This window comes from Dipodomys merriami, unplaced genomic scaffold, assembly GCF_024711535.1.
Source record: "Dipodomys merriami isolate MVZ:Mamm:240054 unplaced genomic scaffold, mDipMer1.0.p SCAF_773, whole genome shotgun sequence".
Lineage (NCBI taxonomy): Eukaryota > Metazoa > Chordata > Mammalia > Rodentia > Heteromyidae > Dipodomys > Dipodomys merriami.
In genome coordinates, this window is record NW_027206372.1 from 26,249 (window position 1) to 50,235 (window position 23,987).

Genomic DNA, 23,987 nt, shown 5'->3' on the forward strand with positions numbered 1-23,987 from the left:
AAATTTCTTTGAGGAAAGTAGTTTAGATTATTCTTTTTTTTTTTTTTGGTCGGTAGTGGGACTTGAACTCTGGGCCTGGGTGCTGTCCCTCAACTCTTCAGCTCAAGGCGAGCACTCTACCACTTGAGCTACAGCGCCACTTCCGGTTTTCTGGTGGTTTATTGGAGATAGGAGTCTCACGGTCTCTCCTGCCCGGGCTGGCTTTGAACGGCGATCCTCAGATCTCAGCCTCCTGAGTAGCTAGGGTTACAGGAATGAGCCACCAGCGCCCAGCTAGTTTAGATTATTCTATAGCAAGTCTCACTTCAGAAATAAATTAAAAAACTAGACCCCAGGTAAATGAAATAAACTAAGAAATGGAGCTGAAAAAAGAAAATAAGGAACTCCATCCACTCTTTCTTGCCTGGAGAGCTGGTGTGGGTAAAAATTCATCATGCTACTGAATTGGAACCTAAGTGGCAAGGACCTTACTTCGTGGTGCTAACTTCACTGTTGCCTATTGAATTAGCATGAAAACAACATTGGATCCATCAGTCTCAAATGGAATAAGTAGTGGACCAATATACAGAGAAGGCTGCAAGATGGACTGTTAAAGATAAGACTTACTAAGTGTTAATTAGTGCTAACTAGTGTGTTTCTATAATTTACTTTTTTTCTATTAAATTTACCTTTTAAGCCTGTTCATTGGGTGGAGAGAAGGGAATTTTTAGGATTTGGTAAGAAGGAATCAAGGATTTGATTGGACATGCAAAACAGTGGGGAATATATAAAACAGCATGGCCCTAATAATGAGCAGGTCCCACTAATCAATGTTGCCCCATGACCTGACCCACTGGAGTGCCTGGGGCATGCCACACAAGTGAGCAGGGCATGCTGCTGGAGGGGGTAGGATGTCACCTTTACATGATGAGCTGTGAAGAATTGATTGGGGAACAGGCAGTTTGTGAAGTGATGGTTGAAAACTGTTAGATAGGAGACCCACTGGAGTGATGGAGGGGTTAAACCTATATATAGGCTGCATGGTCAGAGCAATGGAATTGGAGAAAATCAAGGAATGACCTGCAAGGAAGGAAGTGGTGAGACAGCAGGAGGGGAAAGACCTGAGAGAAGTGGAATTTGAGCGAGAGCAGGTGAGTAAGGAAGCCTATTGTCCACCAGTCCAGAGAAGTGTAGTGGAGAGCCCTAAAGAGAAGAAGGAAGTGATGGAAGGGAAAAAGGGAAATGAAGGAAAAGTCTATAAAGAAGGAGGGAATAAGGGAAAAGGAAAAAGCCTTACCTATTGAAGTTTGGAGCATGGAGATTATAATTTGGGGGTTTGGTGTTTTGCAAACCAATTAACAATGCCTATTGGACGTCTGAGGTTTGGTGGTTGGGGTTGGGCTGTCACTAACTGTACAGCCCAGGACAAGGTAAATGCAGTCCCATTTCTATTGTAAATAAATTAATCTTCAATGTGCCTCATTGGATTGTCTTGTGTTTTATGCATCATAAGTGTGCAAGTTTACAAGTTAACAGGCTCAAAGGCCATGAGTTTTGTAAAATGTTATGAGGTCATAATTGTTTTGAAAAACCCAATGGAACAGTGATATCACAATGGCAATATGATGTCACAATATCGAGTGATAATAATATTTTGATGTTATACTTAGTTGGTGATGCTATAATGGTGATGAGGTCACAATAGGTTTAATGTTACAATAGGTCACAATAGTTTTTTTTTTTTTAATTGTGAAAATACTGTACAGAGCCGTTACAATTACAGGGGCAAGATAATGAGTACATTTCTTATCAATCATTGTAGCCTCCTCCTTTGTTTCCCCTTCCCATCCCTTCCCATACTTACCTGGCAGGGCAAATACCACGATCACACAATAGGTTTATGAAGACAGTTATGATGTCAGTTATGATGTCAGTTCCACCCAGGAGAAAGTCACCAGCCCAGGCAGAAAAAACTCCACCCACAGAGGAGTGACTTTCTTCACCAGGTAAACACAGCCAGAGACTGCCTCTCCCTACAACAGCCTAGACAAACATTGAAATTCAGTAAGCCTAAACCTGAGAAAAGCTCCAAGCTGGGCTTTGTGAATGTCTCAGGAGTTAGCCCCTCAGGGAAAAGCTACTGTTTGCTGAGAGACCTCAACCCTACCCAGAACCTAGCCTCATCACAGCATCTCCAAACTAGAGGAAACTACCATTTCCCTCTTTTGTGATACTACAAGCAGATCTCCCTCCCACTGAACTAGCCTGGGAAGAGGATCAAAAAACATGCCTAACACAGAGCTGTTTCTGCCTGCCCAAACAGACAAGAAACCAGTCAAGCCATAGGAAGTCCAAACAGCACAAGCAGAGCTGAGTCTCTACCAAGAGACTCGTTATGGACACAGGGGGGATATAGGGTCTTCCCATTCATCCCCCAAAAAAACAAAAAATCAAGGAACACTTTTTTGAAACTTTTCTTATATTTTTATTTTTTAAAAGTGTTTTCTGTTCATCTTTTTTTAATTTTTATTTTTGGTGTGTGTATGTGTGTGTGTGTGTGTGTGTGTGTGTGTGTGTGTGTGTGTGTGTGTGTGTGTGTCTGTGTGTGTGTGTGTGTGTGTGTGTGTCTGTGTCTGTGTCTGTGTCTGTGTCTGTGTCTGTGTTTAATCTCTTTTGAGCTTTTGGTCCTTTTTATTTTTTTCTCTTTTTTTTTTTCGCATGAATTAATTGCTGTTCTGCTCATCCCGATATATACCTGTCGTCAATTATTAGACCTTATTCCCTATTGTGTACATACTTAATCCAGAAATTTATTACTCAATTCACAACCTCTTAGGCTTAACTTTTTTAAGAGCAGTATCATCTATTTATACCTACATAATTATCAAGTAACTAATTTTAATAATTTTCATTTTTTGCTTTCATCTATCTTTCTATCAGTCCCCTCCACTCATTCTATCCTTTTCTTCTCTAGGTATCATTTCTTTAAATGTACATAATTTTTAAATGTTTCACTTCTTAAATTTAATTTTTGTTTTTCCAATTTTTCTTTTTATTTCTCTCCTATCATTCTGTCCAATCCATTTCCCTCTCTGAGATTAGGAATTGGTTAAATTTACTCTCCTTTTACCCCTCCATATTCCTCTAGTCCTTTTTGTCCCCACATTTCTCCCTAAAGCTAATATTTTCTGGTTTGCCAAATCCTATTTTGTTGTTTGTAGCCCAATAATACATAGTTGTTTGATGTTGAATAGAATCAATCTGTTGAATTACATTTTATCTGCAGCCATTTTGATTGTGCAAATAGAGGATTGTGTAAATACAGGTTGATGCTTGCTTTAAAATAGTGTTCTAGCACAAAATTGTTGTTACTTTCATACCAAATGGGCAGAACAAGGCGAAAAGCACAATAAAAGCACAATAAAAATGGCAAGTGCAGGTATCTCAGTTGAAAGAATTGTTAATGAATAATCCAGAGAAGTTCCATAAAAACCTGTACAAACACTACTAGTAAAGGACTCAGAGTGAGCATGATAGGGAGCGAGAGTAGGCAAATCAAAGATTAAACAGGAATCTTGTAAGCATTAAGAACTACTTGAAGATTGATGCAGGAATTGCATAAGCAGGTTGAGAAGAGTCAAAGATAAATACAGGAAATGCATGAGCAGGCAGAGCACAACCACAGAGAATTACTGATATTGCGTGAATGTGACGAAACTAATCAAAGTGTAATGCAGGAATTACGAGAGCAGGATGAGAGTAGACAAAGATCAATAGATATTCATGGAATCCATAAACAGACCGCTGAAAGAAGTCAGTGAGACCACAAATGGAATGCTGAATGGAGCCGGACAGAAAGAATGGATGTCCAGGGAAGCCATAACCAATCAACTAAGTGATTTGAGAAACTGAACTCAAAATTAAAGAAGTAAAGAATTTCATACTAGATCGAAAGCAAAGCAACAACAAAGAATTTGAAGCCATCAAAGACGACCAATTAGAAGACAAATAAATAAAAAACAAAGTAGAAAGTCTTGACATTAAGTTAGACCATGCAGAAGATCGAATCTCGGGGATTGAAGACAGCCTAGATATTATAAAGAAAAAACATAAAACTATGCAAGACAAATCCAAAAAAATATGATAGATCTATTCAACATTTGGAATACACCATCAGAAGGCCTAATCTGAGGCTAATGGGTGTAGAGGAGCACCTAGAAAAAGAAGTGAATGGTCCAGAAAATTTATTTAACAGAAACCTACCAGAGAATTTCCCAAACATACAAAAATACAGGCCTATTCAGATACAAGAAGCTTATAGAACCCCAAATAGACCAGACCAGAACAGGACATGCCACTGTCACATTATAGTCTGCACAGGAACAATTCAGACCAAAGAATGGAACCTTACAGATCTCAAGGAGAAAAGAACAATCACCTATAAACAGAAACCAATTAGAATCATCCCAGATTTCCCAGCAGAGCCGATTGAAGCAAGAAGAGCCTGGAATGGTGTATGCCATGTGCTAAAGACAAACAACTATCAACCAAGAATACTGCACACAGCTAAACTATCCTTCATAACCGAAGGTCGAATAAAAACTGTCCAAAGCAAAGAAAAATTGAAACAATATATCTCCACAAAACCAGCCCCACAAAAGAAAAGTATCCTTCACATAGAAAACCAAGAAGACCACAGTAAGATCCAAGAATCAGCATCCAAGGGAATAAAATTAGAACTCAACACCAAAAGCCAAAAAAGAAAGCCCTAGACAACATGGAGGCTGAACAACACACTGTTGAATCACAAATGAGTCATGGAAGACATTAGAAAGAAAATGCAAATGTTCATGATATTAAAAAAAAAATGAACGCACAAACTACCAGCTCCTCTGGGACACAACAAAGGCAATACCCACAGGCAAGTTTATAGCTCTGAGGTCCTACAGCAACAAATTGGAGAGATTTGAAACCAACAATTTAATAAGACATCTGAACTTCCTTGAAAAAGAGCAGCAAGATAAACCCCAATTCAGTAGATGGAAAGAAATAATTAAAATTACATAAGAATTGAATGAATTAGAAACCAAAAAATCATAGAAAAAATCAACAAAATAAAGAGTTGTTACTTCGAAAATATTACAAAATTGACAGAACCTTAGCAAATCTTATCAGAAAAAGAAAAACTCACCCAAATTAAAAAAAAAAAAAAAAAAAAAAAAAAAACACTCAGAGATGAGAATGGAAACATCACCACAGAAACAACCGAGATTCAAAAAAATATGAGGAAGTACTTTTCAAACCATTATGTGAATAACTTTGAGAACCTGACCTTTCCTAGCAAATCTTAACATGCCAAAACAACAAAGATGAGTTAAATCAACTTAGCATACACATATCAAGCATAGAAAAAGAAACAGCAATAAGAGTCCTCCCATCTAAGAAAAGCCCAGGACCAGATGGATTCATAGTGGAAATCTACAAGGCCTTCGAAGTAGAGCTCACACCAATAGTCCTCCAAATCTTAAATGAAATTGAAAGAGAAAGTTCACTACCGAATTCATTCTATGATTCCATCAGAACCCTTATCCCAAAATAAGGCAGGGACTCATCAAAGAAAGAAAACTGCAGACCCATTTCTTTGAGGAACATTGATGCAAAGCTCCTCAACAAAATTTGGCCCAATTTATGTCAACAATTCATCCAAAAAATCATACACAATGATCAAACAACATTCATTTCAGGTATGCAAAGCTGGTTCAATTTATGCAAATGAATTAATAAAATTCATCACATCAAAAAGAGCAAGGATAAGAACCATATGGTTATCTCAATAGATGCAGAAAAAGCACTGACAAAATCCTACACCCCTTTGTGATGAAAGCTCTGTAAAAAGTATGAATCCAGTCAACATTCCTCAATACAATAAAGGCTGTATATGACAAACCTACAGCCAGCATTATACTTAATGCTGAAAAACTAAAGCCAATTCCTCTTAACTCAGGAACGAGACAAGGATGTCCACTCTCACCACTTCTCTTCAATTTAGTATTAGAATGCCTAGCTACAGCAAAAGACAAGATGCAAACATTAAAGTGATCCAAATAGGGAAAGATGATGTAAAACTCTCCCTATATGCAGATGATATGGTGTTGTATTTAAATAATCCCACCAACTACACTCCGAAATTATTCATGCTGATACAAAATTTTGGCTAAGTAATAGGGGAAAAAGTAACTCTCAAAAATCAATGCCTTTTTTGTATGCCAACAATGAGAAACCATGGCTGAAATCAGGAAAGCAACTCCATTCATAATAGCCCATAAAAGATAAAATACCTATGTATTAACTTAATCAAAGATGTGAGGGATCTTTATGATGCAAACTTTAAAATCCAGAGAAAGGAAATAAAAATGGAACTTAGAAAGTGGAAAATCCTCCCATGCTCCTGGATTTGAAGAATCAAATCGTGAAAATGTCAATACTTCCCTAGTCTATCTACAAATTCAATGTGATGCTTACCAATATTACAAACTCATTCCTCAAGAAAATAGAAGAGGAAATACAAAAATTCATATGGAACAATAAAAGACTCTGAATAGCAAAAATATTCCTTAACAGAAAGAATAGTGCTAGAGGAATATCAATACCAAATTTCAAACTCTACTACAAAGGTGTAGTAATCAAAACAGCTTGGTACTGGCACAAGAACAGACCTCAGTACCAATGGAATAGAATTGAAAACCCAGAAATGAACCCACAGAACTATAGCTACCTAATCTTCGATAAGGTAGCTAAGAAATAGAATGGAAGAAAGAGCTTCTTCTGTAAATGGTGCTGACAAAATTGGTTAATCACTTGTAGAAAAGTAAAGCTAGATCCATATATATCACCTTGAAGGGGAAACAAAGGCAGAGGCTAAAATGCTTGATAAGAAATGTACTCATTATCTTGCCCATGTAATTGTAACCACTCTGTACAGTATTTTCACAATAAAAAATAAATAAAAATTAAAAAAAAGAATCAACTCCAAATGAATGAAAGACCTCAGAGTCAAAGCAGACACACTGAAAACATTGCAGGACAAACTAGGAGATAATCTATGTGTCCTTGGCACAGGCTGAAAATTTCTTAATAGAGACCCAGAAACACAACAGATCAAAGAAAGGTTGGACAAATGGAATTGCATGAAATTGCAGAGCTTCTGCATGACAAAGCACATAGCTAGCAAGATCAATAAAAATCCTACAAATTTGGAGAAGATCTTCACTAGCCGTACAACGGGCAAGTGTCTCATATCTAAAATATACCTGGGACTGGAAAAATTAAATCCCCCAACAACAAATCTTCAAAGAAGCAACTGCCCAATAAATAAGTGGCTAAAGACTAAAGAGAAACTTCTCTGAAGAGGAAAGAAGGATAGCCAATAGATACATGAAGAAATGCTCAACCTTCGTAGCAATAAAAGAAATGCAAATCTAAACCACACTGAGATACCGCCTTACCTCAGTTAGAATGGCTATAATGAAGAACTGTAATAACAAGACAAGCTAGACAGGATTTCGGTGGGACTGTAATCTTGTTCAACCACGCTGGAAAGTAGTATGTAGGTTCCTCTAAAGACTCCATGTAGAGCTCCCCTATGACACAACAATCTCACTTTTTTGCATTTACCCAAATGATCACAAACAAACCCATACTATAACTACCAGTACCACTATGTTTATTGCAGTATTATTTACCATACCTAAGATATGGAACCAACCCAGATGCCCCTCAGTAGATGAATGGATCGATAAAATGTGGCAACAACGCTTGATAATAAATGTACTAGTTATCTTGCCCATGTAATTGTAACTCCTCTGTACGGTATTCTTACAATAATAAAAAAAGTGATATATATACACAATGGAATTCTATGCCTCCATCAGAAAAAATGGCATTGCCCCATTTGTTAGGAAATGGAAAGACTTGGAAAACATTATAGTAAGTGAAGTAATCCAGGCCCAAAGATATATAGCTTCCATGGTTTCCCTTATTTGCAATAACTAGTATATGTCGGAGATAAACACAAACTGTCAGACAAGTTGATGTTAGGTGAAATGAACACCAAGATAAGGACTCAAATGCTTTTACTTACTTGCTGTTTTTTCTACCATATTTACAAGATGATTTCTTTGTTGCTTTTTATGTCCCTCCCCCACAATATAACCTCTATTTTCACTGTATTTGATGTTGTTATAATTTGGGGAGGGGAAGGGAAAAACAAATTGGGATTCATGTGAACCCATTGCAACAATGACAGGTACAAGACGTTAAGTCAAAAAACGAACTTTACAACTTTGGCACGGGGGGGGGGGAGGGGCCGCAGAAAGGGAGATGGGAAGGGATGGGACGGGGAAAGAGGGGAGGAGGCAACAACGCTTGATAAGAAATGTACTCATTACTTTGTTCATGTAATTGTAAACCCTCTGTACGTATTTTCACTTTAAAAAAATCATGAAATAATAAAGTGAAAATCCATGCCAATTTTTTTGCCTGTCGTGGGGCTTGAACACTGGGCCTGGGCACTGTCCCTGTGCTCTTCAGCTCAAGGATAACTCTGTACTACCTGAGACACAGTGCCGTTTCTAGTTTTCAAGATATACATTGGCAATAAGAGTCTCACAAACATTTCTGCCCAGGCTGGCTTTGAACCACTATCCTCAGATCTCAGACTTTTGGGTAGCTAGGATTTCAGCATGAGCCACCAAAGACAAGATTCAGGACAATTTTAAAAAAGCAAGCTTATTGAAACTTCTGGCTTTTTCTAATAAATAATGTTGTTTTCAGCATTAATTTATAACTATGAATAATTTTTAGATGTAACTTGGAATTTTTTAATAGAATCAAATATAACTTTTACTATTACTCAGTATCTCACAAACCCACTGTAACTGACTTTCCCCAAAGGCAATTATTACATGCTATATTACTCATTATTTTTATTACACTCTATATATTACATGTCGTGTGAAGTGAAAATAGTTTGTACCATTTCATATAAATTAGTAGATGCTACTTTAGCCTTATAAATTCAGAACTGTGGTTTTAAATGAAAGAAAGATATTCGAGTTAAAATGAAATATAAATATGTAATGTGTCCCAATTGAATAAAATATTCTGAGTTCATACAGACAAAAATATTTTCTTTCCACTAAAGTCTTTGAAGTAATACCATTGGAAATAGTGAGGCAAGAGGAGGAAGAATTAAAATCATGTCAAACAATATCTGGTATTCTGCTATCCCCTCCACTGTGAAGACCTGCCCATTCCCAGTTGTCACAAAATTTCAAGTGTCTCTCTTAGAATCTATTTGGAAAAGTTCTAAATCACTGACTATTTTTGTAATTTCTGTTATATGAAACAAAATATTGACACAAAACAACTGAAATAAAATACAAACATATGTTGAAGTCATCACAACTGGAAAAACAACCAACAAAGTAGAACTTTCCCAGGAACAAAAACAAGTTTTGCCCAGGTTTTAAAGCACAAAAACCTCAAATACATGTTAACTTGGAGTAGAGACATAAAGAAAACTGTGTCTCAGAAATATGGTTGTATTAAGGTGTAATTAAATTCATCTAGATGAACCTAATATAGCAAACCCCTTGAATGGATCAAATTGTTTAAAACAAATCTGACTGTATGCGGAGTGAGATCTGCACATATTTAAAAGAATAAAATAACAAAATCATGACATACTAAAAAGTTCAGAAAAGCAATGAATAAGTGCAATATTATCCATATTGAGAACTAATTCCTACTGATTTAACAAGAAAAAATATGCAACTAATACAATCTGAGTAGTGTACATGAGTGTATATAACTTTAAACTATTCCAAATTACACTTTGTAGAATATTGAATGTGGGTAATCTAAAGGAGAACATCAACAACTGATATAAATGAAATTAAAAATCCCATGAAAAGAGAGAAGTAGTTTCTAGAAAATAATAGCTTAACAAATGTTAGTGAAAATCTTTCTAGTACTGAGAAAATTGCATACCTATTTATTTAGATCCAAAAAAAAGACCTCAGTTACTCAAGCTGATTTGAAACTTTGGCAAAGTAGCAGGATACATCTGTAACATTATTATGGATGTTGACTCTGGCATGGAATTCATTTCCTCTTTGATCTGACAAATGAATATATGAAAGAACATAACTTCTCCAACTAAATATCAAGACTTAACTAAACATATCACAAGAAAAGTCATAATGTAATCCGTATTGCAACTGGGATAAGAGAAAAATCAGTCATAGTGATTCTGTATTTATCATAAATGTTGATGTTTTTCATAAATTATTTCCTTTAGTTTGCATTTTCAAAATATTGTGTTATATGATGTATATCATGGTAACTTATTTTGAATGCCTCCTTAAATTTTTTTCTGTTTACAATGTCTTTCTGTTCCTAACCCATGAAATGATGTTGATTCCAAAAACATTCTAATAACCACTGTTTATAATACACAAAATCTCATAAGCATGACAGCAGTAAGCATTGGTTAACATTTGGATACCAGGGTGTCATGACTTATGAGGCCTATCTGCATGAGTTGCATTGTACCTAGATTCCTCAGCCTAAATTTAGCCACTGTTAAAAAATGTTTATATCTTTATTTGTCACCCATCAGAGATTAAATCTGAGTATAAACCCTAAGGATAATGATAAAGTAAAAATTTAGCTTTTCTGGATATAAAGTAAACAAAATGCAGCATAGAGTAACTCACTGGATTAAAGTCAACCTATTTCACCAAAACACTCTAAGCATTACCTTACAATGTGTATTATTCTCATGAACGGAATGGGGAATATGAGAAGAGGACTAACCAAGCACTGTCTTCAAATATGTATAATTTGGATTTATCTCTATATTTCGCCATAAACATTTCTGATAAAACTGTTTGAATAATTGCTTTATAATATATCGTAGTTTCATATACCAAATTACATTCAGAAAATGGGATCTAACAATTAACTAAAGAAAGTCCTGGCAGAAAAAATGGCACATCTATACTATATGACACCCAATTCTGAGGTATTTCATTATGCTTCCATTTAATGAATGTGATTGTTTAAATGTTTCATAAAATACTAAATAAAATTGATCAGTGTATTATAATCTAATTGTTTCCAATTTTATCCGAGAATCATTTAAGAATTTCCCATTCAATCATGACATACATCACATTCCATTGGTATTCATATGGATAGGAATGAGTTTCTTAGGATTTCCTGCCATTTGGAGGTGGCAGGGACCAGGATTCGAACTGTGGGCTCCAGCTCCCAACACTTCAGCCCGAGGATAGGGAACTCACTGGTCTGTTTAAGAATATCAGCAAGACCAATGATTATGCAGGCTCCAGTGGTTCCCAGAAGTCCTCCTTGATACTTACAAGGTTGTGAAAGGAGTATCATGGTCAAAGTCATCCTAGGCAGAAAAGTCCTTGAGAGCCCTGTCCAACTTCAGGACCAACAAAGCCAGAATTATAGCCATATGACTCCAGTGTTAGAAGGCTAGCCTTAAGTAAAGCAGCTCACGGACTGTGCCCAGATCCTGAGGTCAAGGTCCAGGAGTGGCAACAAACAGACATACACAACAACCTGTGCAGCCATCTGCCTAAAGGAGGTCACCCTCAGCAGACTTTAAGTACATTTTATTATGAGGCCAATGCAGGAACAGTCACAAACCAGCAGTGGAAGAGAAAAATCAGGTTTCTTAGAAGTAACCAGTATTCAGAAAATTAAAATTGGGGACATAAAATGGTGGCATACTTATGTAAAAACTACCATTAAGAAAAAGATGAGGGGGCTGGGAATGTGGATTAGTGAGAGAGTGCTTGTCTAGCATGCACATTCAAGAAAAAGACAGAATTAGACTTGGAAGTCAGGAGGAAAGACGGGAACACTTCCCAGTCATGAGGTCTTCTGCAGTGTGCCAGGACACCAACATGGTCTTCAAACAACCACAGAACAGGAAGACTGTCTCTTTCCCACTTCTCAGGCAGCTGAGGCCCCAGAGTCAAGAGGGCAGAGCCAGGTTCTAACTCAGGTGCTTGGAGCCAGAAGAGAAAGGGCTCTGCCTCTCCTTGGACTGGGGATTTGCTTTAATAATGTGGAGAATGAAGGAAGGAGAATGAACTGGCATTGGTAGAAGAAGGGCCTTCAAATCTGACAGATGGAGAGTTAAAAACCCACTACCTAAGACCAAAGAGCAAGGCTCTCTACTGTTAACCTAAAGATAGACTGAGGTTCCCTTCACCTGAGGGAGGAACATTAATTAGTCATTGTCTGAAGAGGCTGAGAAAGCCTGATCCTTGTGTAACTCTGACAAATGTTTCAGGTTTCCTCTCATTGGTGGCAGTGTCTTGAATGAATGAAGTGGTTTTGCAGCTCACTTACCTGTTGCGTGTGTACATTCTGCCTCCTAATCCTGTAGGACTAGGTCTCTTTGCCTAGTTTGGCTTTTGAAACTGTTTTCTGCCTTCAAATATTGTTACACTGGAGTTCTTCCTGCTAACAGGGCTAGGGCTTGGAAGTTGAGAACTTTATGTGAACCCATGATTGGTCAATGATGTTTCTTTCCTGCTTTTATAACTCAAGAACTCTAAGAACATTTAGAGTGCAAGTAACTTCTCATTACAAAGGGAAACACAGGAAGCTCTTGAACATCTGACCTTTCAGCAGTAGAAGTCAGAGTGTCATCGACTTTCCAGCCCTGGCTGGCTTTATCCTATGATCCTCAGACTTCAGCCTCCTGAGCTAGGGTGATGGGCATGAGCTACTGGTGATCTCCTAAGTTCAGAACTGTAATAACATTGGCATTACAAGTCAACTGCTTATCAAAAAGGGCTTGGGCAGCATATTAGGCCTTTCAACATTGGACCATTCAGACACAAGGTTATAATGCTAGAGTCTGAGAGGCTATGCATATGTATTGGCTACACTTGAACCTTGAGCTCTACCTCCAATTCTGGTGTGCATGACCATACTTTTTCCCAGAGAATGTTCTCCTAATTAGCAAATAGGAAAAGTACTTTGCTTAACCCTCACTTTTTTCCAGTTTTGTGTCTCAAACTCAAGTATGGGCACGGTCCCTGAGCCCTTCAGCCCCTGAGCCCTTCAGCTCAAGGCGAACACTCTACCACTTGACCCACAGCACATGTGGTCTTTTTGGGGTTCATTGGAGATAAGATTATAACAGGTTTTCCTTGCCTAGGCTGTCTTTGAACTCTGATCTTCAGATCTCAGCCTCCTGAGACCCTAAGGTTCCTGTTGTGAGCCACAGGCATCTGGCCTGCTGTTTTTGCCAGACCTGGGGCTTGAAATAAGGGCCTGGGTACTGTCTCTGAGCTCCTTTTTCTCAAGCCTAGCGCTGTACCACTTGAGCCACTCCACAGCTTCTGGCTTTTTCTGAGTATGTGGCACTGAGGATTCAAACCTTACCATTCATGCATGCTGACTCAGCTCAATACCACTAAGCCAGATTTCTAGCCCCACCCTTACAAATTTATCCCTCAACTGCATATCCCCAATAAAAGGCTTCTGAGTAAAAATCATCTAAAGAAGTTCCTTTAGGAAGGTTCTAAAGATAATGAAAGCAAATTTCATACTTGGGAAAGACCCTAAACATATGAAGACTGTGACAAATGCTTCATTTAATTATGTATCATGTTTCAACACTTAATAAAATATTAATGAAAAACAAATCAATGTCCTAAAGTATTGTGTATAAATTTATAATAGATGTACAACATGTACTAAATGTTATGTGTATAATAATACAAAATACAATAAACAATAAGTAAATGAAAAGTAAAAAAAAACAAAATAAATACAAAATCAATAATAAACATTATAATATGTAATAAACATACATATATAAGTATATATCATATATTACACATATATAGAAATGTATTTTCCATTGCAGAGCCTTCATTCAGTAGCTGGGAACTCTAGCCTGAATTTCTTTTCCTCAAGGACAGTGAGCTTTGCCTTTACCCATGATACAAAAGAGTTACCTGGATGGTCAGATCAAATCTCAGCAATGATGGAAATACTGGCCCCAGTTCCAAGACAGTGACTTAATTTTTTAATGGAAGTAGTTTTGTTTATTCAGTTACATACTGAAAATTTTTTTAAAAAGCAGCGTAGAATTGTGTACATCTATCAGACATCTTTCTCTTAACCCCAAAATGCTTGTCTGAGCACTACTTTTTTCATTTTTTTATTGTAAAAATGTTGTACAGAGGGGTTACAGTTAAATGAGCATGGTAATGAGTACAGTTCCTATTGTGCATTGTTGCTTCCTCCTTGTTTTCCCCCTACCATTCCTTCCATCCCATCTCCACAACTACTCCCCCTGCCGAGCTCAGTGACTTAACTTTTATTTTTGGATTTGCATGGGGTTTGAACTCAAGTAGTGGCAAATATGCACTTTCCCTCACATTGGTACATATTTACAAAGATCCAGAGTTCAAATCCCAGGTTAGGAAAGAAAACTGGTATAAATTCAAAACGAGGGAGCTTTATTTCTTTTTAATTTAGTTAAATAATTAATTAATATTTTTATTTATTCTTTATTTTGCCAACATGGGACTTGAACTCAGGTCATGGCAATTCTGCCTCAGCTTCAATCGCCCTAGGGTGGGGCATCCTCAGACCCATAGCCAAAGTAGGGATCCTAGGCCCAGAGGGGTTTCAGGAAGAAAAAAAAACATAGCATAGCACAAAAAGTGGCAAGCTGCAGAGGGCTGAGGGTTTTACGTTTTTTTCTTTGCACAGTGACCATCCTGGGTCTGAATAACATGACTGCAAAGTGGACCTGACCTGCCATATCTGAAGGCTGGCATGCTATCAGGGAATCCATAGGCCAACCTGTGAACATATGTCCCAGGTTCAAATCCCAGTACTGACACCTACCAATGGCAGGAGATCATAAGAGACTCATTCCTATGCATAGGAATACCAATTGAAAGAGTAGTTCATGTTTGAGTCTAGTCTAAATTTGGATGCAATAATCCTATGATGCTGATTGATCTTAATAGGTTATTATGCATGAAAAGAATAATATTCCTTCAATGGCGGTATAATAAATGCCTAAGAGTTGGTAGTAATGTAGTAGTGTCATTCAATCATAGATAGATGCCTCTGGTGTTCCTTACTGATATATGTTTATTTGTATACCACCCTTTGCCTATCCATTTATCACTGTTTTGGCCAAACCTGGAGCTGGATCTCAGCAACTGAGAACCACCTTAAAGCTTCATTGGCTAGAGGCTGCCATGCTCACACTCATCCATTCATGAATTGGGCTTGCTAAACCCTGAGTTCACATCCCCGCACTGCCAAAATTTTAATGTTGAGTAAGAAGCCAAGTGTGACACATGTTTTCCATTTCTGTGAGAGTCCTGGGTGTCAGGCATGATGGAGAACTTATTTACAAATCTGGATGCTGTGATAGGATGTAAACAATGTAATACATGGTAGAGGGGTCATCAGAGTCAATGAAATAAATGGTAAATAAATGAATAAAACAAAAAATAAAATGAATAACCACACCCAACAAAATATGGTCTGACTATCTGTATGGAAGTATAAATCCTATATTTAAAATGGATATAAGGAGTATGTTTTCCAACCCTGAGGCTTGAATTCAGGCCTAGGGTATAGGTCTGACTTGCTTGTCTTCAAGCATGTTCAGATTCCCTACCGTCACGGTGCTGCATATTTACGCAGACCTTGAGTTCAAATCCCAGGCCTGGCAGAAAAAATGTCATGAATTGCATACCAGGGGGCTAAATATTTTTTTTTTAATTGAGGGCCATTGGAGAAGCCATAGTCCCACACGGCAACATAGGCCTACAGTTCGAATACAGTCATGCCACTTCCAGATGGTGGGATATCCTAAAAATTCGTTCCCATCCACAGGAATATTGATGGAATGTTATCAATGTCACAGTTGAATGACATGCTCATGAATGATACTTGTACACAGACTTCATGATTTCAGTCGGCTGATTGATTTTATTTAATATATTATGAAACATTAAAAGAATATTATTTCTCACAGGGATGCAATAATTTCAGGACACTGATTTACTTAATACTTTATTAAAGATAAAAATAATAACATTTATTTATTTTTTTTTTTGTGGATCCTGGGGCCTTAACTCAGGGCCTGGGTGCTGTTTAGCTCAAGGCTAGTGCCCTATCTCATGGTTTCCCTTATTTGCAATAACTAGTATATGTCTGAGTCAAGCAGAAAAGGTCAGATAAGGTGATGTTAGGGAAATGAACCCTAAGATATGTACTCAAATGTTTTTTTTCTTTTATGTGATTGTTTCTAACACATTTATGATTGTTTTTTGTTGCTCCCCCACAGTATAACCCCTGCTTTCACTGTATTTGTTGTCAATATAATTTGTGGAGGGGAAGGGGAAAAACAAATCATTTAAATAGGGATACAGGTGGACCCATTGCAACAAAGAGATGTACAAGTCATTATGTCCAAAATGAACTTTACAACTTTGGTGGAGGGTGAGGGAGCAGGGAGGATTGGGTGGGGGGGCAGAGGGGAGGATGGGAAGGGATGGGAAGGGGAAACAAAGGAGGAGGCTACAATGCTTGATAAAAAATGTACTCATTATCTTGCCCATGTAATTGTAACCCCTCTGTACATTATTTTCACAATAAAAAACTTAAAAACATAAAAAATATTAATTACATGGAGGCATAAGAAATATCCAAGAATTGGTAGGAATGTAGTATATATAACTGAAAAATGGATACACATCTCTGGCACTCTGTAAAGAAATATATATTTATTAGTGTACTATAATCTGCGTGTCAATCTGTTCTTATTTTGTGAACCCCTGGTACTCGATCTCAGATCCTGGAAACTGCCTATCAGCTCAATTTGTTCCAGGATGGCATGCTGACACACACGCATTCATGAATTTGGCCCGGTAGGCCTTGAGTTCAGATGCCATCATGCCCAAACAATGAATCATGGAGTAAGAAACTGATGGTGACACATGTTTTCCTATTCTGTGAAAGTCCTGGGTGTCAGGTATAAGTGGAATACATATGCAGATCTACATCCTATTTAATCAATGTAACCAATGTTCTATGTGCCATATTAGTCATTAAAATAAAGTCAATACATGTTGGGTCTTTGTTTGCCCCCGAAAGATGGATGGGGCCCAAGAAAATGTAAGTGCCCCATTTGCCTGTTCCCCAGTCTCCCTTAGCCTGGGAAACATTCAGACACAGTGGGGAGTCAAGTCAAGCAAGAACTCGTTTATTACTACACAGCAAGCACCTTTTAAAGAGAAAAATTGAGAGGCTGGGAAGGGGAGGTAAAGGAACCAACCAATCACTGTAAAGATCACACCCTATCATGCACCTAAGCTTTATCTAATCAGATTTTAAGGTAAAAAATTGGGCTGTGCCCACTCAACTTCCTCTCAGCACCATCATTGCTGCCTATGTGCCCCACAAACACATGAATAAAACAAAAAAATAAAATGAATAACTACACTGAATGCAATATGGAGTCAACCTATGTATGTAAATATAAGTCATATATTTAAAATGTACACAAATAGGATGTATTCTAGTACTGGGGATCGATTTCAGACCTAAGGAACAGACATGAATTTCTTGACAACAAGAAGGCTAGCTTCCCCTTTCAATACAGTGCAACAGAGTTACCCAGACCATGAGTTCCAATCCCAGTTGTAGCAGAAAAAATGGCACCTTTATACTGTGTGACGCCCAATTCTTTGGTATTTCATTATGCTTCCATTTAATGGACGTAATTTTTTAAATGCTTCATAAAGTATTGATTAAAATCGATCAGTGTCCTATAATATTATTGTGTATAATTTTATCATAGAATTATTTAAGAGCTGCCCATTCAAACATAACATAGATCATGTTCCATTGTATTCATATAGATAGGAATGAGTTTCTAAGGATCTCTTTCCATTTGGAGGTGGCAGGATCAGGATTCGAACTGTGGGCTCCAGCTCCCACCATTTTAATCCGAGGATAGGGAACTCACAGGTTTGTTTAAGAATATCAGCAAGACCAATGATTAGGCAGGCACCAGTGGTTCTCAGCAGTCCTTATTGATGTTTACAAGGCTGTGATAGGAGGATCATAGTCAAATTCACACTAGGCAGAAAAGTCCTTGAGATCCCTGTCCAACTTCAGTGCCAACAAAGGCAGAAGTAGAGCTGTGTAGCTCCAGTGGTAGAGGGATAGCCCTGATTAAAACAGCTCACAACACACACACACACACACACACACACACACACACACACACTGTAGTCTAATCATCTATCTGTTTATATATTGGCCATTCCTAGGGCTTGATCTCATGTCCTCAGATTTGCCCACCAACTTCTCTTGCATCAGACTGGTGTGCTAACATTTACCCACTCATGAAGTGGGCCTGCTAGGCCCTGAGTTCAAGTCACAGAACTGCCAAAAACTTAATCCTGGTGGAAAGCCAATTGTCCCACTTGGTTTCATTATGGGTGAATGATACTCAGGAATGATGTAGAATACACAGGCAAATCTATGTCTTATGTAATAGGATGCAAAAAATATTATATGTGTAATCATATTCACTAAAATATATAAGAAACAAAACACAAAATAAAATGAATACACTAACTGCAATATGCAGTAAAAATATGTAGGTCAATAAAATTCATGTATTTAAAATATATACGAATATTATTTTTTCGAGTGCTAGGACATGAATTGAGGTCCTAGAAACAGGCCTGACTTTTTTGTCTTTCAGAATGTTGATCTTCCCCATCCCCCACAGTGCTGAGGATTTACCCAGACCCTGAGTTCAAATCCCGGTCCTGGCAAAAAAAAATGGCATGAATTCTAAGCCAAGGAGCCTCATAATTTTAAAAACATTTTTAATGTATTTATGTATGTATGTATGCATGCATGTATGTATGTATGTATGTATGTATGTATGTATGTATGTATGTATGTATGTATGTATGTATGTATGTATGTATGTATTTTTATTTTGTCAACCACCGGGCTTGAACTCAGCTCATGGCAATTCTGCCTCAGCTTTGATCACTCTTGGCTGGGGTGTAGCCACTGGACCCACAGCTGAACCTGGGTTCCTGGGACCCAAAGGCTGACAAGAAAAAAAATAATTAATGCAAATCAGAAAATAAAAAATAAACTGGCAACTTGCAGATGGCTACCGGTTTTATATTTGTTTTCTTTGCTAGTTGACCATTCTGCTTCTGAAAGACACGGTTGAAGAATGTTGGTAACTTGGCATTACGAAAGGCTGGCGGGCTACCAGGGAACCCAAAAGCCAATATGGCAATATAGGCCCTGTGTTTGAAGCCGGGTCCTAACCCCAACCAATGGAAGGAAATCCTAAGTGTCTCGTTCCTATTCATAAGGATACCAATGGAAGATTGTGAATGGCAAGGTTGAATTAGTTGTTTCTGAATACTACCATATAAATAGAGTGCTTTTAGGAGGCCAATGGATTTTAATGAATATTTTTGACACATTCAAAGAATACTATTAATTACATGGACATAATAGTTTCAGGACAGTGGTTGATTTAATTAATAATTAAGGATGAAAACAATAATATTAATTACATGGACGTATACTAAATACCGCAAAATTGATAGGAATGTAGCCTATATAACTGAATAATGTACAGACATCTCTAGCACTCTATAAAAATCAATAATTATTTTTGTACTACCATCTGCATGTCAATCTGTTCTAATTTTGTCAACTCCTAGAGCTGGATCTCAAGTTCTGGAAATGCTTGTCAGCTCAAAATGCCTCAGGTGGCATGCTGACACTCATCCTTTCATGAATTGGTCCTTGTAGGCTGTGAGTTCAGATGCCAGCACTCACAAAAATTGAATCGTGCAGTAAGAAGCCCATGGCGACACATGTTTTCCTTTTCTGTGAAAGTCCTAGGTATCAGGTGTGAAGTTTCATACATAGGCAAATCCATATCCTATGTAATAAATGTAATAAATATTTCATGTGTAATAACAGTCAATAAAATAAATGGTAAGTAAATGAATAAAACAAAACATAAAATGAACAAGCACACTAAGCATAAAATGGGGTCAACATATGGGGTTCAATTTCAGGGCCTGGGAAGTGCCTGGCAGCTAAATTGGCTAGAGGCTGCTGTTCTGACAGTCAGCCACTTATGAATTGAGCATTCTAGGCCCTGAGTTAGATCCCACCACTGCCAAAAAATGTAATCTTGGAGTGAGAAGCTGAGCGTGACACATGTTTTCTTTGTCTTTGAAAGTGCTTGGTGACAGGTAGGATGTATAATTCAAATGAAAATCTATATGTAATATATGCAAATCTATATTTAATAGGATGTCATAAATGTAAAAAATGTCATAATTGGAAGAATTGTCACTACAATAAATGAAAAACAGATTGAATTAGTAGTGAATCATTCTAGGATAAAATTAGACACTAAAATTATAGGATGTGTATTAAGTTTAATATTTTATTAAGTATTACCAGAATAAAAAATGCATGGAGACATAAATACCTAATAATTGGTAATAACACATGATGCATAATTTAATAATATATAGATATCTGTCTCATTCTATAAAATATGAAATTATGTGTATGGATGTATGTACAATATGTGATAAACAATAACAGGATATTGAATAATTTAGTTAATGCTTTATTAATTGTTAACTGGGACATATCATTAATGGAGACATAATTTAATAATTATTAATTGGTAGTAATATTTATAAATTAATAGTATACAGACATCTTTCTGTGTATATAGTGTTTATATACATCAATCTCTATCTATTTATACCTCATTCACTCCTGGGGTTCGGTGGTTGAGTGCTCACCTAGTGAGCATGAAGCCCTGGGCTCGATTCCTCAGTGCCACATAAACAGAAAACCTGGAAGTTCTGCTGTCTTTCAATCACTTGAATTCTACCCTTGAGCACAAATGCTTAGCGACAGTTTCAAAACCCTTACTCAAGCCCCAGGACTGCCGCCAAAAAGAGTTACAATGTTCTAACTACAACTGTAGAGGGACAGGACTTCAAATACCACATGACAGAGCAAGCTAGGAGTCTGATGCTGACTTAGCCAGATATAAACTGCTGCAACCCAGCTCCATGGGTTACCCCCATCATCCTTGCTTACCCTGGCTTACCCCAGATATCCTGGCCTCTCTGGGGCTTTAAAACCTGCCAGGAAGTCTGCTAGACTCTTTGAAATATGGCTCTAAGTGGTAGAGTTCTAGCCTTGTGCAAATGTTATTAGAACAATAATATCCCAAAGCTTTAAGCTCAAGCTCCATGACTAAACCCCCCCACAAAGAAATCTCACTAAACTGTAAGGTGTGAACTTGTGTGGTTTGTGAAATGTTCCTCATAGAATGGTGATATTGATTAGAGCACCCTAAGTCTAATGACAGCTTGTGGAACAGAGCTATGTGCTGAGTCTTGCATAGGGTACTCTGTGCTGAGTCCTGCACATGGTTCTATGTGCTGAGTCCTTCACAGGGTGCAGTGTGCTGAGTCCTGCATTAGGTGCTGGGTTCTGAGTCTTTCACAGGATGCTGTGTGCTGAATCATGCAAAGAGTGCAATGTGCTGTGTCCTTCACCAGGTGCATTCTTTCATTGGGTCCTTGTAAGATCTCCCCACTGAGATGATTATGCAGACAAGAATATTGAGGCTCAGATATGTCTCCATGGCAGGGACAAAATTATGTATTACTGAAGACTAATGAGTTGTCTACTACAGACAATATTGTTTTGTTCTGGTTTTTCAAAGTCATAAACCTTGAAATAGGGGCCTAAGCTCTGACCCTTACCTCTTGGGCTCATGGTTAGCACTCCACCTCTTGGAGCCATGGACCCCCTTGCAGCAGATGCCACAGCCTAGAGGTCTATAGCTGAGGTCTCTCATCCTGCCTTCCCAGGAAGCAGAGATCTGAGGATCTGCGTTCCAAATTATCCCAGACACAAAAGGTCCCATGAGCATATTATCTCCAGTTCACCACTAAGAAACCTGAAGTGGAAGCTAGGTGCCTGTCACCCTAGTACTCAGGAGGATGAGATCTGAGGATCATAGTTCAAAGCCAGCATGGGCAGGAAAGTCCTTGAGACACTTAGCTCCAATGGGCCACCAGAAAAGCTGTAATGGTGTTTGGCTCAAGTGGTAGAGCACAAGACTTTAGCTGAAGAGCTCAAGGACAGGACCCAGGCCCAGACATCAACTCCTACAATAGAAAAAGAGAGAGAAACAAGTTAACAAACCTGAAGTGGAAGGCTGGGAATGTGCCTTAGGGGTAGAGTGCTTTGCAAATATGAAACCCTGCGTTTCATTTCTCAGGAACACAACAGTAAAAAAAAAAAAAAGCCTGAAGTAGATCTGTGGTTCAAGTGGGAGAACGCTATGATTGTACAAGAGAAGTTAGGTACAATGCTCAGGTCCTTAGTTCAACCTCAAAGAATGATGTATGTGCCCTGCCCCTGTGTGCCCACGTGTACACATACACACACACACACACACACACACACACACACACACACACACACACACACACACAGACTAGAAGTGATGCTGTTACCCAAAATGATAAAGCACCGGGCTTCTGCACTGTGCTCATGGTCAGCACCCTGGCCCTGTGTTCAACCCCAAAACCTAGCCACCCAGGGCCAAACTAGGAGAGGTCAAATGTTTAAAAACCTGTTGAATTCACCAGCCCTAGATGAGAGGAAGCTTTGTGATATTAGATATGTGCTTGGATTTCCCAAGCTTCCAGAAACCTAAGAGAGGCATCATAGGCCCATCATCACTGGCAATGAAACATTTCATTAAGTTAAGGGTCCTAGTTGTCTGCCAGAAGGAATCTTGATTTATATTGAACACTGTATCTGAGCACCGGAATATAGTCTCACAAAGGCAGGATAAGTGCACAGGACTTGGCCTGCCACAGGAGGTGGCAGAAATGAAGGCTTCCTGTCAAACCAGAGCACTGGGGAGAGAGATAGTTTGGGGAACAAAGAGACCTTTTTCGCCTGACCTTCAGAGCCTGCCCAAAATCATCCTCACTATCTGACCCAGATGGAGTTGTTGATTACACAGCTGTACAGGAGTGAGGGCTTTTGTCTGCCTGTCCAGACAATAAGAGAGACTTCTACCAGCTGGCCTGGGATGCAGAGAAACCCTCAGGCTACTCTGGGAACAGTGAGGGGAGCTCTGGATTATGCACTGTCATGAAAACAGTCTCTGTTACGAAATCATTTTATTGAATACAAATTTCCTACCTTGGTGCCGTTCATCATAATACTCTGCAGCTTCATGTATAAGAATACATCCATACATACACAAAGACATGGAGGTACAGGCTCTTTTTGATGGGGCAGGTCCTGGGGTTTAACTATGAGCCTAGGCATTGTCCCTGAATTCCTTTTGCTCAAGGGTAGTGCATTAACTTTGAATCACAACCTTACTTCTGGGTTTTTCTGTGATCTCTTAGAAACAAGAGTATCATGGATTTTGCTAAACTGGCTGGATTCAAACTCAGATTCTCTACACCTCAGCCTCCTCAGAAGCTGGGATTACAGTGAGAAGCCACTGGCACCTTCTTTCTTTTCTTCTTCATTTTTTAATCTGGACAAGCTGACTTCTTAACAGGGTCATTCCAAAGGTTTGAATTTATAAGTTAACTACCCAATGTTCTTTATAGCTGTTTCTCTGAGAAGGATTTTCTCTCCTCATCTTCTCCTCTCAGTCACAGGTTTGAAGCCAAAAATGAGAAGTGAGTGTCACAGGATTAGGGAGCAAATGTCCACAGGACACGCCAGTTCTGTCACTTAGCATTGAGCTGCAGTGAATTTGCCATCTCAAGATGAGAGGACCAAAAGCT